This window comes from Cajanus cajan, chromosome 3, assembly GCF_000230855.2.
Source record: "Cajanus cajan strain Asha chromosome 3, NIPB_CcT2T_4, whole genome shotgun sequence".
Lineage (NCBI taxonomy): Eukaryota > Viridiplantae > Streptophyta > Magnoliopsida > Fabales > Fabaceae > Cajanus > Cajanus cajan.
Genome location: NC_138519.1, coordinates 56,784,706 through 56,798,443, shown reverse-complemented (window position 1 = coordinate 56,798,443; position 13,738 = coordinate 56,784,706). Strand labels below are relative to the sequence as shown.

The window sequence follows — 13,738 nt, the reverse complement described above, 5'->3', positions numbered from 1 at the left end:
TCGGATAGATGGGTTTGCCATATCCTTGCTCTTTAGAGCATCTGAGTGTTGGGTTACGTGCTCCATTAGGGAACAAGGATGGAAAAATGTACCACCTGATATTCTGTCTTCGTGTAGATGCTCCATGCTACTTCTTCTGGTTGCTTCTCTATGGTGGTGAGGTGAAGATCTCTTCTTTCAAGTTTTTTGTGGAGTATGTTTAGAGCTCAACCTCTCCAAGTTGAACTGTTATTGGGGCTTCTAGTCGACCCTTGTCTGAGTCGTTGAGTTTCCTTATAACCTCTTTGTAGGCCAATGAAGGAATGAGTATATTCTGAGCTCATCCTCTCTAGGATGGACTAGTATTGGGGCTTCCAGCCAGCGCTAGTCTGAGTTATTGAGTTTTCTTATAACCTTTTTGCAGGTCAGTGAAGGAATGAGTATATTCTAAGCTCAGCCTCTCCAGGCTGGACTGGTATTGGGGCTTCTAATCGGCCCTTGTTTGAGTCGTTGAGTTTCCTTATAACTTCTTTGCAGGTCAGTGAAAGAATGAATATATTTTGAGCTCATCCTTTTTAGGCTAGACTGGTATTAGGGTTTCCAGTCGACCCTTGTCCAAGTCATTGAGTTTCCTTATAACCTCTTTGCAAGCCAGTGATGGAATGAGTATATTCTGAGCTTAGTCTCTCCAAGATGGACTAGAATTAAGGCTTCTAACAGGCCTAAGTCGTGATGTCTAATGGTTGATCCGAGTTGATGAGTTATTGAGAAATGCCCTTGTGTTGGTAGGCGAAGGAGTTTTCTATAGGATCATGATCTTGTGATCTTGTCTCTTCTCCATTTGAGGAATTCGATGGTGACCTCATTTGTTTACTTGATTTGTAATGAAGGATGCCCTAGGGATGATGGGCAAAAGATGCTTGTTGTGCCTTTGGTTTGGGCTGTCTTTGCTGATTGAGTAGTTAGAGGTTAGTAAGAACTTTGTGTTATTCCTATTATGTGAGTATTTTGATGCTTCTTTAGGTGTCTTCATCGGGGATATGGACATGTGGCTAGGTTTCTGGTGTTGTTCCCTACCATGCGAGTATTATGATGCCTCTCTAGGCGTTTTCTATGGATGTTTAAAATTTTTGATTGGTGGATGAGTTTTGATCCTTGTGGTGGATTCGAGTGGATGTATTGTTGGAATGCTACCGTGGGGATGTCGATGTGGGTGACTTGGATGTTCTGTTGTAGTTGTTGAGGTGTTGAGGAGTGTTTACTAAAGGAAAAGTAAGCTCTTGTGGTGATATGGTATTTGCTTATGTGGCTTGAGGGTGTCATGGTTGTGTTGTTGGCTTTTATCGGTCATAGTCTTGTCGAGTTGAGATATTTAGCTTGATTGGGTTAATGAGATTGCTATTGTGGGGAGGCTCTGCCCCTTGCTTGGTAGTTGAATCTCTCGTGCTGAGGATTTTCCTAAGTCTTGATTTTATTACTATTTTAGCGTCAGTTTTTCTTGTTTTGAAGTTTTTCCTTTTTTCTATATTATTATTTGTCGTCACTATTGGCGAAGAGATCCCTTCTCCATGATGATGGTGTTTGCTGAATCTTTTTTATAAGTATTTTTTAAAAGCCACTCCTAGCTTTGATGAGTGGGCCATTCATAGTCTTGGCATTCCTTTGAATCATCCTTGATTTAGTGGAGGACAACATAAAGCTCAGTCTAAAATAGAGTAGAGCTCGGTGACCTCTTCATGCTTGTAGGCTCGCTTATTCTTTCTAGGAAAGTTCTACTTCAACTTGGTGGCTATACGAAACCACTTATAGAGAGTTCCCTTGTTGGGCTAGGATTTTGACATGATTTTGGCTTTTGAGGCCTTACTTGGCTATTGAGCTTTTTATGAGTGCTTCAGCCTGATGATTCCTTCTGACCCATAGCAAGTAGACACAAGAAAAGAATGCAAGGATGCAAAGAAAAAGCAAAATAGGAATGGATTAAAGTTTATTTTTGTGTTTTTCTTTTGAAAGTTAACATATACCCTTTTGTGCATACTTGTGCCATATGCATGCTATGCAATGATGCTTCTATGCTAATGCTTAAAATGCAGATTGATTTTACTTTCAAGAAATTAATCTATGCGCATTAATTAATAGCATGGATTGTTAGCCTTTAGCCATGTTGAATTCATTCCAGGTGTTACTTTTTAAACTTGAGGTTTGTGTAGTTTGGTCATCTTGCCTGTACTAGATACAATATGTTAGCCCTTAGATCAGGTGTACCTAGACTATATTCTAGGACATCTCCAACTTATCCTTGTGAGTGTTCACTATGCATACTCCATGTATCGCTCAACATTACCTTAATGTCATATAGGTCAAGAGAAAATAAAGGAAGGGGATGTATATATTTTTTGCACAAGGTTTATTAGAAGGGATTTTTCAAAAATAGTTTTTAGAAATATGGATGGCTAAGGTAGGCTAGTGTTTTAGGTTGATAAATAGGCGTATCCATTGCAGGAAAGTTGTTTTTGTACTTAGCCTTTTCTTTCTTTGAAATCGAGTGATAACTTGGGGTCGTGCTTTGATTGAATGATGCCCCCTAAGCTGCCTTTCGGTTTTCAACTCGGGTTGCTACTTTATCGTCCTAACTTTTGCCTAGGTTACTTGTGATGAGTTCCCTAGCAAACATTTTCCTGTTGATCCTTACTTTTTCCTAGGTTACCCTTTTTGTTTATGTGTCTCCTAGCAAACCTTGCCCTAATTTTTATGCAGTACCCTTAGTGGGTTTTCTGCCGGGCTTTTGTTTTTGTAGCGTTCATTTGAGATATGAGATTCATTTTTTTTTAATTTTATTAAACCCCAATCATGTTTAAGTTATGCTTTCAAATTTTATTGTAAGGATATCATTTGAATGACATCCCTATTTCGAACATGCTTTGTTTATTGCGGTTTATTTAATGAGGCCTAGATTTAAAGTTTTAAGGAGAGAAAGGAAGTCAAATAGAGAAAGTGTATGATATTAAAAATAATATCTTGATTTACACGTGCCCTTTTAATTAGCTTGAGGGCTTGAGCATGCCCTGAGTTCGTGATTCGTACATAGAGAAAAGAGGTAGGGTGCCCCTTAAAGAGGTTCGGTAAAATTGAGCCTTCTTTTGATGCCCACATTTCAGAAGCTCTTATAAAAAGGGAGATGTCTCAACTTTTCTTCCCTTAAAGATGTGGCTGACTCGTATCCTAAACCCTGTCGCTTTGGGTTGTCTCGGAAGTCTACTAGCTTGGTTATTCCTTTAACATCTCTACCTAACCCTTACCTTGGCTGGTACCCTTTTTATGCCACTAAGCTTCCATTGGTGGAAACCCTATTAATGTGAGTGATCCACAGGGCTTCCTCCACTATATTTATGTAAAAGATGGTGAATGGCTTGTTGATGAGTAGTTCTTCCATAGCTTGAATCTACTGTTGGCTTTCCATCTGCCACGAGCTTGATGAGGAGAGTACAACTTATGCTTGATGCCTTCACAGCTTTTTCCTAGGAGGCAACTATAGAATGATAATGGAGCTTCGAGTAGAACTTCCATGGAGTCTTGCTTCTTCAAGGGGATATCCGAGCTGCCTTTCGATTTTCAACTTGAGTAGACATTGGTTTTTTTTGTTCTTTTATCCCTAACTTTTGCATAAGACGTATCCTATCGGGATTTTTGGCCTTTTTTTTTCTTACCCTAATTTTTTCCTAGAACCCCCTTTGTGCGTTTGCATTCTAGCGGGCTTTTAGCAATGCCTCCGATTATAATGTTTCTTCCCCATCTTGGACTTATCTTTAGAAAGATCTATGCATTCCACCTTGCATGTTTGAGAAGTTCATCCTCCTCCTCAGGTTATTTTTCTTTCTTCTTTGGACTTCTCCTTCTCTTTGGAGATTTTATCTTATAGCTTACTAGGAGTGTGTATCCATCCATTCCTAATCATTCTTATCCTGGTGATGATGCTTCGATTCCATGGACCCATGACACGACTTTATCCTTGTCACAGGGGAAAAGAAGGCTTGGCGTTTTGAGAATTCAATGTTTCGGCGTTCCTTCTCTTTTACCCACTTGGATTGTAATTGATTTAACCATTAAGCATGCCCCACTCTAGAGTGCGGGCTTGATTAATAACATCTTACTTTCCATAAATAACGCGCATAGGTCAATTTCCCTTGTTATTCTTATTTATTTATTTACAAGGAAGGAATAATGCTCTAGATGAATGCCATGCAGAGAGAGTTAAGAATTGATAAATATTAGTCCCATTGAATTGTTTATAGGTGAAAGCTTAAATAGATTTTGACAGTATCGAACGAGAATCTAAAGAAATTTTAAGGTGACTGATGTCTGCGTGAAACACGCCTTATTAATGCCTAAGTCTGCACTGGTTTTCTTTTTTTTTTGTTCAAGACTTTCGTCTTAGTGGACTCGTAATTTGCCCCAAAAGGTTTTATTAATAAAACATTTTTTGTCATAGTGGGATTTTTGTAAATAGTGCATATTAGATTCTAAGAAGGCTTATTTCAAAAGACATATCAAAGTAAGGGCCCAACCATAGTATTTTCAAAATCGATGATGGAGGACCATCCTTGAGACATCATATAGGGCCTATCACAAGGTCCATGGCTAGGAGAGTAGAGTAAGATGAAGAACACACCACACCAAAAGCCATGATCATCATGTGTGTGAATTTTGGGCCCTCTCCTTAGCTTGTTGCTTTCCTTTCCTATTTTGCCCTTGTATTTTGGGGTACATTAGCTATTAGGACTTTATTGTGTATTTTTATTTAGCCTTTGTATTTTGGGGCAAAATTAGTCTTAGGATTTATTTAGGGACTTAACCTTGACTAGTAAGGTCAAAAGTCCATTTCTTTCATTTTCTAGGACTAAGGGTACTTTAGTCTTTTTGGAGAGATAAGAGCCATTTCATTTGGGCTACATCTAGGGTTCATTTGGGGGTGCTTTTGGGCTTGAAAGTTTTGGCCAAATGCTCCCAAGAAACCCTAGGATGCTTTCCTTTCTCTATAAGTACTCTAGTCCCTCCACCTTGTACCTACTTTGGAATATATGCATTTTGAGTGAGCCTTTGTGCCTCAAAATCCTTCCTTAGTCTCCTAGGGTCCTCATGTCCAAACTCTTCTCCTCTCTACCCTAAAGAGAGTTTGAGTTTCCCTTGAGTGGCCTCCACCAACCCTTGGTGGAGAGAGCTAGCCAAGAGCACCAAAAACACATTCCTCCTTTATGCACTAAAGAAAAGGGAAATGAAGTATCAAGTTTAGAGGCAAGTGTCCCCTCTAAAGAAGTTGTTCACAAGAGTCACTTATCTCTCAAAAATGATATTAAGAAAACACTATTGCTTGAACAACCTTTATACCTCCTTTATTTGAAAGAGACACTCACTGCCACTAGTCATGAACTTGAGTCTCTACCTCAAGAGGTCCAAACACTTTTGAAAGAATTTGATGGCCTATTCCCCCAAGAGGTTCCAAGTGGAATTCCACCTTTGAGGGGAATAAAACATCAAATAGACCTCATTCTGGGTGAAAGTCTACCAAATAGGCGGGCCTATAGGACTAACCCCAAAGAAACCAAAGAGATAGAAACTCAAGTTGAGGACTTTTTGAAGAAGGAATTGTATGAGAATGATCAAGATTTCCAATCAACCTTCACCAAATGCCTCTAAAAGCCTTTTGATGGGTTCCATCTTCTTGAGGGGTATCGTTTTAAAATGGGAAGACTTTGTATACCCCAAGGATCCATTAGAAAGCTTTAGCTTAAGGAAAGTCATGAGGGAGGACTCATGGGCCATTTTGGGGTTGATAAAACCCTAAGTCTTTTAAAGTGTAAATTTTATTGGCCACACATGAGAGTGGATGTTCAAAGGCATTGCTCCAAGTGTATCACTTGTCTTCAAGCAAAATCGCAAGTGATGCCTCATGGACTCTACACCCCTCTTCCTATAGCTAGCTCCCCTTGGGTTGACATTAGTATGGATTTCATACTTGGTCTCCCAAGGACCCAAAGGAGATTTGATTCTATCTTTGTGGTAGTAGATCATTTTAGAAAAATGGTCCATTTTATACCATGCCACAAAGTAGATGATGCTAGCTATATTGCTAAACTTTTCTTCAAAGAGGTGGTCCATTTGCATGGGTTTCCCAAGACTATTGTGTCAGATAGGGATGTTAAGTTCCTTAGTCATTTTTGGAAAATTCTTTGGGAAAAATTGGGAACAAAACTTATCTATTCCACTACTTGCCACCCACAAACCAATGGGCAAACCGAAGTAATGAATAGATCCCTATCCACATTGTTAAGGGTCATTCTCAAAGGGAACAAGAAAACTTGGGATGAATTCCTCCCCCACATAGAGTTTGCCTACAATAGAGTATTCTGCAAGACTACTAACTTATCTCCCTTTGAGGTTGTATATGGCTTTAATCCTTTACCCTTCTTGACTTGCTCCCACTCCCTAATACTACTATCTTGTTTCACAAAGAAGGAGTATCTAGGGCTGACTTTATAAGAAAATACCATGAGAAATTCAAGATCCAAATTGAAAAACAAACTAAAAAATATGCCAAATACAACAACAAATGGAGGAAAAAGGTGACCTTGAAGTTGGGGATTGGGTTTGGCTTCACTTGAGGAAGGATAGATTTTCTATTCAATGGAAGTCCAAACTAAGCCCTAGGGGAGATGGTCCTTTCCAAGACCTTAAAAAGATTAATGACAATGCATACATCCTAGACCTTCCTTCCAAATATGGAGTTAGTTATTCTTTTAATGTTTGTGATCTTACACCTTTTGTAGGGACTAATGACATGGATGAGGTTGACGATTTAAGGTCAAATCCTTCTCAAGAAGGAAGGGATAATGGAGGACCATCCTTGAGGCATCATATAGGGCCTATCATAAGGTTCAGGGCTAAGAGAGTGGAGGAAGATGAAGAACACACCACACCAAAATCCATGATCATCATGTGTGTGAATTTTGGGCCCTCTCCTTAGCTTGTTGCTTTCCTTTCCTATTTTACCCTTTTATTTTTGGGTACATTAGCTATTAGGACTTTATTATGTATTTTTATTTAGCCTTTGTATTATGGGACAAAATTAGTCTTAGGATTTATTTAGGGACTTAACCTTGACTAGTAAGGTCAAAAGTCCATTTCTTTCATTTCCTATGACTAAGGGTAGTTTAGTCTTTTTGGAGAGATGGGAGCCATTTCATTTGGGCTGCATCTAGGGTTCATTTAAGGTGCATTTGGGCTTGAAATTTTGGGCCAAATGCTCCCAAGAAACCCTAGGATGCTCTCCTCTCTCTATAAGTACTCTAGTCCCTCGAGCTTGTAGCCACTTTGGAATATATGCATTTTGAGTGAGCCTTTGTGCCTCAAAATCCTTCCTTAGTGTCCTAGGGTCCTCATGCCCATCCTCCTCTCCTCTCTACCCTAAAGAGAGTTTGAGTTTCCCTTGAGTGGCCTCCACCAACCCTTGGTGGAGAGAGCTAGCCAAGAGCACCAAAAACGCCTTCCATCTTCCCACCTCCATTTTCGTCCACCTTCATCTCCACCCTTCAATAGTGTTTTTCCACCACCCTTGAGGAACATAAAACCATCATCCTTCTTCCTAGACCATCAAGAAAGAGGGAGCTCCTCCTTGGAAGCCAAAGAACACACCATGGAAGGAAAGAGCTCATCATGTGGTATCAAGAGCCATGGTTGTCTTCAAGGGTGACTTGTCTCTTTTCTTGTGTCTCTAAAAAATTTTCCTTGTCATGTCTATGTCTTCTTACATGTCTTGATGTTATCTTTGACGTTATGTTGTCAAAACTTGTTTGAAATATTGTGTTCTTGTTGAGTGGTTCATTGCTTGTTCATGAGCTTCCTTGTTCTTCTTTAGGTTTCTCTTAAAATAGGTTCTTTTGTGCTTTTCTCTATTTTATCTTGGCTGGAAGTTTTTGTTTCAAGAACATGATGAACATGTTAAACATTACATGAACTCTATTTTTATCTTTCCTCATCCAAGTTTTGTCAAAGTTTATGTTTCCCTTTCTTTTTCTTTCTCCTTAAAATTCAAAATCTATGCATGACACACCTTGGTTTGCATGAAACATGAAAAATGATGCATGACACCTTTTTCCTTGTGGCTGGCTGAACCATATATGTCCATCTTAGAGGTCAATATTGCATGATAATTAGTCCTTAACATGCTCCAAGGTTTGTTGAGTTTCTATGTGTAACTTGTATCTTGCACATTTATGGTTAGCCACTCTTGCATGTCACCATGACCCCTTGTCTTGTTGTCCATTTTGTGAGTCAACCAAGTGAGTCTAAATCTGAAATTTTTTTGAACATACTGCAAAAAGTCTGCACCTAACAAGAGGACAAAAGTACCAAATACACTTCACCCAAAACATGCCATTTTCATGCTACTAGTCCTTTTTGTCCCTTTCCTTTTTTTTTTTGTATAACCTTGTAAACCACCACAAGTGTAAAAACCAAGCAACATAATAAGAAAAAGAGTATCAAAATCTGATCCCATGGGCTTCCCAAACAGCTGGCGTGAAAATTAAATGGAAAAGAAAAGAAAAGAAAAAAAATTAAAAGGAATTATTGCTAGAATTGTGGACTTGGACCCTTTTACCCTTACACATTTGGACTTGGACTTGGACTATTTTTGGACCTATTTGAGACCACAACCTTGGCTGGACTTGGACGAATACCTTGGCTGGACTTGGGAGGATGGACATGAAATTATAAAGACAAGAAACACTAAACACTTAATTCTACTCTAGAGCCATTCTAGAATTTCCTTTGAGTGCTTGCCTTTTTAAATGTGCCTTAATTTTTTGCTTGTCTTTCTTGGAATTCTTTGTGTTTTGTCTCATCAATATTTCCTTTGAGTTTAGCCTTTCTAATTGAGCATTTTTAGTTTTCATTTCCTTGGTCTCCTTTCTTGCTCTTGGTTGGTTTACTTGGTGTAGATGAAGTACACTTCAATTTTCCCTTACAACTTTGGGGAGATTGAGTGGGAGTTGTTCGTGTAGCCCAAAGTGCTTTGGAAGGATTACTAAAAATATTGGAGTGTAGACACCTTAGGAGAGGACTAACCAAGTTTGCTCATTGTGAAAGAACCACCATTTGGAGGCTTCAAGACTTTAATTTCTTATTTTTCTCTTTTGTGCCATTTTCTTTCCCTTTCTTATTGTTTTTGCTGGGCCACTTATGTCTTGCTCCCTATTCATTTGTTGGGTTGTAATTGGCCTTTTAACTAATTAATTTTTGTAATAAATTTGTTTAGTACTTGTGGAAGTGTCTTGAATACCCCCAAGGTCACTTCAAGCTTCCACCATAGGGTCTCCAACTAGCCTATGTTTTATTGCTTTCCTTTACTCTTTCTTATTGTTAGTATGCATGCTTTAGGTTCTCTTGTGCGTTTAGAAGGCTCTAAATTTTCCTACTAAGGGTCCGTGCACACACTCACACTTTTGTGCCAAAATTGATTTTTGTGAGAAAAGTGTAAGGGGGCTTAGTGATTTCTACTAAAAAAGGCTTGGTTTTTAAGAGATTCTTAGTAGTCCACCTGCCTTAATAGTTCACTTTGTGAACTTAGGCCTCCAATCACTATTATTGCAATCAAAACCTTTTTGTGAAAACCTTTATCACTCACTCTTTGTGAAAATATTTTCAAGAACCCTTTATGAAAACCTTTCTTGATCAAAGTTGAGTGATCATTCAAGTGTACGTGGTCAAATAACCATAGTAGTAGACATAGACTTAGGGATGAACTTAGGGAACTTAGGGAATACATAAAAAGTAAAGAAGAGGAAAGTGAGAAAAGAGAGGAAGAGTATAGGAGAAAAGAAAGAGAAAATGAGAAAAATAACAAAGAAATAAAAGAAATGCTTGCTAAATTAGTCATGGGAGGGGGAGTTGGGGGATCCAAACCATGAGTTCCCCCAACTAGGTCCCAAAAAGGCAAGGGGGTAAGAATCCCTAGAAGTGAGAGTGAGGGTAGTCAACACCGTACAACCCCCCCAAGTGATAGCCATTATAGTAGTCATCACAATAATGATTATTATCAAAGGTCACCAAGAACACATAGGCCAAGGGAATCTTCCAATAAGGAACCTAATCTCAATCTTCCTTCTTTTTTTGGAAAAGACAATGTTGAAACTTATTTGGATTGGGAAATGAAGGTTGAGCAATTCTTCTCTTGCCATGGGGTAAGTGAAGAGAGGAAGGTTTCTTTAGCAAGCTTTAGCTTCCAAGGGAATGCTATGTATTGGTGGACATCCTTGGAAAAAGAAAGAAGATTGCATCATGAGGCCCCAATTCAATATTGAAATGAACTCCGTAATGCCTTAAGAAGGAGGCATATTCCCCCATACTATGACCGTGAGCTTATGGATTAGCTTTAAAGGTTGAAACAAGGGTCATCAAGTGTGGAGGAATATGGGCAAAAAATGGAGTTATTTATGATGAGGGCGGGTATAAGGGAAGAATAGAGGACCACCATTTCTAGATTTCAAAGTGGTCTAAATCATGAAATAAGAGACAAAGTTGAACTTTTGCCTTATAGAGATTTCAATGAACTTGTTCAACTTTGTTCAAGAGTGGAGCATCAACTCAAAAGAAAAAGTTTTAGAAAGGATTCCACTCCCTCTTATTTCAAGAATTTCAAGAAGGAGGGCCCCTCTTCCAAACCTTATCCCAAAGAAAAAGAAAAAGAGCAAGAAAAACCAATGTCTTCTCTTAAAACTCCTTCTAAAGAGTCTAAGTCAAGTGACATCAAGTGCTTCAAGTGTCTTAGGAGGGGACATATTTCTTCTCAATGTCCCACAAAGAAAACCATGATTTTAAGAGGCTAAGACCACTATAGTAGCCTTGATGAAGCTACTTCTTCCTCTTCTACTTCAAGTAGTGAGGATGAAGCCATAGATTTGGAAGAAGAAATCTTCCCTTGTAGTGTAGACTTACTCATAGTTAGGAGGCTTCTTAAAAGCCAAACTAGTGACTTAGACCAATCTCAAAGGGAGAACTTATTTCACATAAGATGCAAAGTTTTAGAAAATACTTGTCCTCTCATTGTAGATAGTGGGTCTAGTTGCAATTGTTGTAGCACTAGATTGGTTGAAAAGTTAGCCTTAACTACAATACCTCATCCTAAGCCTTACAAATTGCAATGGATTAATGAGGAAGTCTTAATTGTACTCAACCAACAAGCAAGCATACCAATCTCCATTGGCAAATATAAAGATGAAGTTTTGTGTGATATAGTGCCATTAGAGGCTAGTCATGTTTTTCTTGGGAGGCCTTGGCAATTTGATAAGAAAACCATCCATGATGGCCTTACCAATAAGATAAGTTTCCAACACTTGGGAAGCAAAATTGTTTTGTGTCCTCTATCACCTTCTCAAGTGAATGAGGATCAAATCAAGATGAAAGCTAAGATAGAAGAAGAGGAAAAACAAAGAAAAAAAAAGAAAAAAAAAGGTCCTCCTTCATGGACTAAAGAAAAGGGAAAGGAAGTATCAAGTTTAGAGGCAAATGTCCCTCTAAAGAAGTTGTTCACAAGACTCACTTATCTCTCTAAAATGATATTAAGAAAACACTATTGCTTGAACAACCTTTATACCTCCTTTATTTCAAAGAGACACTCACTACCACTAGTCATGAACTTGAGTCTCTACCTCAAGAGGTCCAAACACTTTTGAAAGAATTTGATGACCTATTCCCCCAAGAGGTTCCAAGTCGACTTCCACCTTTGAGGGGAATAGATCACAAATAGACCTCATTCCGGGTGCAAGTCTACCAAATAGACCGACATATAGGACTAAATCCCAAGAAACCAAAGAGATAGAAACTCAATTTGAGGACTTGTTGAAGAAGGGTTGGGTTCAAAAAAGCCTTAGCCCTTATGCCATTCCCGTTCTTTTGGTGCCTAAAAAGGATGGAAAATAGAGGATGTGCACGGATTGTAGAGCCATCAACAACATCACCATAAAATATAGGCACCCAATCCCTAGGCTAGATGATATGTTGGATGAATTACATGGGGCCATCATATTCTCCAAAATTGATCTTAAGAGTGGTTATCACCAAATTAGAATCAAAGAGGGTGATGAATGGAAAACTGCTTTTAAAACCAAGTTTGGTTTATATGAATGGTTAGTGATGCCTTTTGGTCTCACTAATGCCTGTAGCACCTTCATGCATCTCCTAAATCATGTACTTAGGGATTGCATAGGAAAATTTGTAGTTGTCTATTTTGATGACATTTTAATTTTTAGCAAATCCTTAGATGAGCATCTTGGACATCTAAGAGAAGTGTTAATAATTCTTAGGGACAACCACCTCTATGCCAACTTAGAGAAATGCACTTTTTGTAAAGAAAACATGAACTTTTTGGGTTTTATAGTTGGCAAAGAGGGAGTGCAAGTTGACCTTGAGAAAATAAAAGCCATCCAAGATTGGCCCACCCCAAAAAGTGTGGGAGATGTGAGGAGCTCCCATGGTTTAGCAAGCTTCTATAGAAGATTTGTCAAAGACTTCTCCACGCTTGCATCCCTCTTAATGAGCTTGTTAAGAAGGAAGTTCCTTTCATTTGAGCTTGTTAAAAAGCTTTCCATGATCTTAAGGAAAAGCTCACCCATGCACCCATTCTAGCTCTCCCAAACTTTGCTTAAACCTTTGAGCTAGAATTTGATGCATCCAGTTTTGGCATAGGTGCCTTGTTACTTCAAGGAGGCCACCCTATTGCTTACTTTAGTGAAAAACTTCATGGGGCCACCTTGAATTATCCCACTTATGACAAAGAGCTTTATGCCCTTATTAGAGCCCTCCAAGTTTGGGAGCATTACTTAGTGACTAGAGAGTTTATCATACACACCGATCATGAGTCACTTAAGTACATTAGAGGGCAAGGAAAGTTGAACAAGAGACATGCTAAGTGGGTCGAATATCTAGAGCAATTCCCTTACATTATCAAATATAAGAAGGGAAAGAATAATGTGGTGGCAGATGCTTTATCTAGGAGACACTCACTACACTTTTCCTTAGGGTCTCAAATTCTTGGGTTCGATAATATAAAGGAATTGTATGAGAATAATCAAGATTTCCAATCAACCTTCACCAAATGCCTCCAAAAGCCTTTTGATAGGTTCTATCTTCTTGAGGGGTACCTTTTTAAAATGGGAAGACTTTGTATTACCCCAAGGATCGATTAGAAAATTTTTTCTTAAGGAAAGTCATGAGGGAGGACTCATCCAAGTGTATCACTTGTCTTCAAGAAAAATCATAAATGATGCCTCATGGACTTTACACCCCTCTTCCTATAGCTAGCTCCCCTTGGGTTGACATTACTATGGATTTCGTACTTGGTCTCCCAAGGACCCAAAGGGGATTTGATTCTATATTTGTGGTAGTCTATCGTTTTAGCAAAATGGCCCATTTTATACCATGCCACAAAGTAGATGATGCTAGCTATATTGCTAAACTTTTCTTTAAAGAGGTGGTCCGTTTTCATAGGTTACCCAAGATTGTTGTGTTCGATAGGGATGTTAAGTTCCTTAGTCATTTTTGGAAAATTCTTTGGGAAAAACTAGGAACAAAACTTATCTATTCCACTACTTTCCACCCAGAAATCAATGGGTAACTGAAGTAGTGAATGGATCCCTGTCCACATTGTTAAGGGTCATTCTCAAAGGGAACAAGAAAACTTGGGATAAATGCCTCCCTCACATAGAGT

The 13,738-nt window shown here is 38.7% G+C and overlaps 1 pseudogene; it reads left to right on the top strand.

Annotated features, from left to right (window-relative positions):
* The first annotated feature begins 8 nt into the window (after positions 1-8).
* LOC145956340 (uncharacterized) lies at positions 9-13,511 on the top strand (annotated as a pseudogene).
* The last annotated feature ends 227 nt before the right edge of the window (positions 13,512-13,738 follow it).